The sequence below is a fragment of the Protopterus annectens genome, chromosome 12.part0, assembly GCF_019279795.1.
Source record: "Protopterus annectens isolate FY-2018-M chromosome 12.part0, PAN1.0, whole genome shotgun sequence".
Taxonomy (NCBI): Eukaryota; Metazoa; Chordata; order Ceratodontiformes; family Protopteridae; genus Protopterus; species Protopterus annectens.
In genome coordinates, this window is record NC_056746.1 from 1,172,751,834 (window position 1) to 1,172,756,833 (window position 5,000).

The following is a 5,000-nucleotide window of genomic DNA, read 5'->3' on the forward strand; positions in this document are numbered from 1 at the left end:
GATGTCAAGAAAGTTTATGGTCTGTCATACTAATGGGTGAATTCTAAGAAGTCAGTAGAGTGATTTAAGTAATCCATGAATGATTTTAACTCTTCCAAGTAACCCTTCCACAAAATAACAATGTCATCCAGGTACCTCAAATAGACTTCCAACTTGGAAGAAAAGGGTGAATTCAGAACCATGGAGAATTCCCAAAACATAGAACCATGTTAGCAAAAATTGGGGCTGATGCTGCCCCCATAGCCACACCTTTGTGTTGTTTGTAATATTCACCGTCATAGTAAACATAATCATTTGTCATTAACTCTTGCAATTGTAGTATTAGTCTAGTTTCTGTCTTACTAAGGCTGGTACCTCAAACCATTGCTTGATGGAACCAATCCAACCCCTCCTTGTGAGGGATTACAGAAAATAAATCTTTAATGTCAATAGTGACAAACAAAACCTCTTTCAAAAATGTCACTCCAGAAATGGTCTCCAGAAAATGCCAGGAGTCTTTAAGTAAGTGTTGTTTGTCCTCAGGAAATTATTTGAGTTTGTAGTCAACAAATTTGGCCAGAGGTTCTATTTTGGACACTGCAGGTGCCACAGCGGGTCTTAGGAGAGGGTCCGTGACAGATTTCTGGATCTTCAGGCTTAGTTTGTTAACCACTAGGAACTCCCTCAGGGTCAAAGGCAGGTCGTAAGTCACAAATATATCCTCCAGTAATAAATCTATGGCATGGTATGCAATACTGATTTTATTGTGAGACACTTCAATAAAAAAACTTCCATTGTGAAGATAGTCCAACATCTTGGAGGAATAAAGATGTTTGTCCATTATGACCACTCCCCCACCCTTATCTGGTTTGATAATGCATAGGTTCTTGTCACTGGCCAATACCTGCAACAACTCTCTCCTCATTAGTGAGATTGTAAAACTTAGGTTTTCTATTATTATTGCACCATTCCCTCACACTTTCTTCACACAGTTGCTCAAATAAGTGTATACTGGGTAAGAGTGGAGGACTGAATGTGCTAGTTCTCCTTAGGCAAGTATTAAGTGTACTGTCATCCCTGGGTGCCAAAATAAAATTTAAATTCAACTTTCTGGTAAACAATTTAAGTTCAGTAATGAGGTCTACAATATCAGGCTGCCTAGAAGTCACGTATTTAAATCCTTTTTGAAATAGTGTACCAAAGGTGTTAGTAACAGTGAGGGCAGAAAAGCTGTATATCTTACAACCCTCAAAATTAAAAATAAAATTGGTATCTTGGTTTTCCTCAGTTGAAGTGTCCGAAGAAATTACTTCTGAAACCATCTGTTTCGATAATTGGCCCTCTGAAAATCCTGATTGTAGTGACTTCCCCTAGAATTGGAGACATTATCAGCCTAACTTTTCTTCCTTTCCTGTAGTCTCTTCAGTCTTCAGTGACCATTAACATCCTCCACATGTGCCTCATATGTTTCACTCTTCAGTCTTCAGTGACCATTAACATCCTCCACATGTGCCTCATGTGTTTCACCTGAATTGTTGTTAGGAAGCCCAGTACTATTTTCTTTAAATTCACTTCCTCTTTGTGGACTTGGGTAGACCTTTTTAGTCTTATAATCATGGCCATTTCTTAGAATATTTTTGCTTCCTCTTAAAAGAAGCTGCTTTGTGCTCAGTAACTCTGTTTAAAACTGCCTGGAAATCATACAGTCTGTGTTCAAGCAACAAATCTTTCTGAATTTCCAGGTCCAACTTCTGAATCTCCTCTTCTAAAAGATTAAGTCGCCGTAAATTATCTCAGACAAAAATGCTCATATACTCTATGCCTATATGGTCAAAAAATTACACTAACTCCATATGAAAAACAGAACCATGTGTTACCCTATTGGGATATTTCCAGATTCGTAAACACTTTGTTACACGTTTGTTGGCAATGCAAAATTTTAAAAATGAATTGTCCATCTGTAGAGATTTATACTTAGTCAGTAACTTCTCAAACTGATTAATTCTGTTTTCGAAATTAAGTTCACAGTCATTAGTATATACGTTGCTCATTTCAAACTTCTGAGCTGTTTCCACCTCAAACAAATATTTGGGTGTAAACCAGTCCTGAATGTTGAAACAATCTCTTGATGTGGAAGCAGTGTTCACTCCACCTGGGATGTTATTATTATCACATCTTGTGACACTCTGACCACTAGCACAAACTGCAGTATAAGTTGCAGTATTTGCCAAACCTTGACTGCTTCTGCCATTGTCAGCAACATTAATCCCATTCCCAGTACCACTGTGTGATACCTTAAACCTCCTATAATAGAGCCCATAGGATATATGCAAATGACACCTTATACAATACATTCAAGCGAATAAAACCAAACCATCATCACAGCATAAGTGTACTGTTTGGTTATACTTTAGAAAAACAGGGTCTTTAAACCCAGCTGATGTCCATAATCTTTAAGGTGTCTGTAAAATCTCCCAACTAACATCCAAACAAAGAGTAACAAGGTCACATAGATAAACCAATTAGCCAAAACTACAAGAAAAAAACAGCCAAGCTAGAGGTTTCATTGTGTGATACCTTAAGCCTCCTGTAATAGAGGCTCATGGGATATATGCAAATGACCCCTTAAGAACATCAAGTGTTTCAGCTATATGGCTTCTGAACATCCATGATTTTCTACTTTTTCTTGTTAAGTCTTTATAGATACGTTCAGTCCAAGAAAGCCAAACCATACTAGCTGTGGACATGCACATTTTAGCTTTCTTAGAGCCTCATCTACACACCATAAGTGCACTTCTTGTCTATACTATAGCTATCTAGGGTATTTAAACTCAGCTAATGTCCATAATCATTAAGGGGTCTGCAAAATATCCCAACTGATTTCAAAACTAAAGAGTAAAAGGCTCACACAAACAAGCCAGCTAGAGTTTTCAGTGTGATACCATTAACCACCAGTAATAAAGGCCCATGGGTTATATGCAAATGACCCCTTAAGTATAGCCAAACAGTTCACTTACACTGTGCTGATAAGATCATAAGAAGGCTGAAACATGAATGTCCACAGCTAGTGGGGTTTGGCTTTATTGGCCTGAATGTATCCATAAAGACTTAAAAAAAAAAGTAAAAAGTCAGGAATGGTCAGAAGACATATAGCTGAAACACTTGATGTCCTTAAGGGTCCATTTGCATATAACCCATGGGCCTCTATTGCAGGAGGTTTAAAGTATCACACAATAAAAACTCTAACTTGGCTCATTTTTTTCTTGCAGTTTTTACTGACTGGTTTGTCTGTGTGACCTTTTTACTCTTTGGTTTGGATGTTACACAAGAGTGGGGAAAGGGCATAAAGCCTTTCCTATAACTTTGATTTGTCTGTGTTTTGTATTTAGATATTTTTGTTGGTATGTTTGTTGCCAATATTAGGTAGCTTAGATTATTTTATGTAGACTCATATCTGTGTGTGTGTGTGTGTGTGTGTGTGTGTGTGTGTGTGTGTGTGTGTGTGTGTGTGTGTGTGTGTGTGTGTGTGTTTGTGTATTTTATTCCAAAGAGCAAAATACATTAGCAGTATATATAACCAATTCTGGCAGATATAATTAGGATATATAGGCCAACACTCAAATTTGAAGATTTCTTGCAACTGACAAATCATAATTGTCCTATGTTCTTAAATAGTGATTCTAGTTCAAATTTGGCTGCAGCCATCTCACTTAGACTCACAAATACATATACATAAAAGTATGCTAAATTGTACTGGCAGATGCAAACACTGAAAACAAATGTATCATTAAGCATGCATTAACTATTATGTTACTTGTGGCATAGAAGAGAAGAAGCAATAATAACTTATAAAGCTACGTATAGTATTAGCAGCCTAGCAGCAGAAACCATCATGTCAAACAATGACAGCCATAATAAAGTGCATGGAAACAAAGACAGTAATATTCATATCACAGTAGCTGAGTTTAAATTAAGCCATACTGTGAGGTGTTGATGGAGGGAACTGTGGGTATGTTATGTAGCCAAGTAATGAGTGTAAGAGGCCATCTTATAGGTTGGAGCACAGCTTCAAATAGTGGGTCCACTAAAAAATGAGCTCTCATGAGGGGCGTAGCACTTTTGTTGGACCAGGAGAGGGTGAACTCATCCCAAGAAAGTGCTAATAGAGGGCTAGAATAGTGAATGAGTCCAATTTATTTAAATCTGCTGATGTACTTTGTAGGGTAGTGGATTCACAATAACACAATAGTCACTGCTCAAATATATTTGGACATGTACCTTAAAATAATCAGCAGTCTAAAACTCTTCTAGACAGCATTCTGTGTGGTAACATTTTGAAGGTGCTACTAAACTCACTGTGACTTTAATAAAACAGAAACATGCCTGCAGAGTTTAGGTGCACATGAATACGGTACACTAATTTAGGGTAGTCATTGGTTAGCGCACAATGTACCATGTGATAACTGTTTGTGTCCAGGCATGTGCTGGTTAGACAGCAAACACTGAATGTAAAAGAAATCATTTGTGAAGAAAATAATGACAACAAATAACAAACAAATGAAATAAACAGTTAACTAAAAATCAAATAAGAAGTTGAGCTAAAATCTGAATTGTGCAGCTAAGGTAAGAAAACCTTTGGACCTCTGGAATGGCTCAGTGTTAAAGGAGTTATGGTAACTATACTTTTATACAACTTCCTATGCACACAGTGTAATCGATGATGAACAGATTTTAAGTTGGCTGACATACCTTAGACCCACCTGATACACTCATAGCCAGGTTCAGTAATTGCAGGCTAGCTTGCCATATTCATATAGCAGTACAGTATGACTGAGGTAAGCCTCTGAGTTTGTTAGAGGCAAACCTATGTGTTATAAATATTTCCATGATTAAAGCATCATCCATGGTAAATATTTCAGAAGTCCTGAATTAATTTACGTTCCACTACACCTACAAAGTAAACATTTACAATGTTATAAGAGCAGATATATTGGCTAAACATGATTGTATGTTTTCAATTT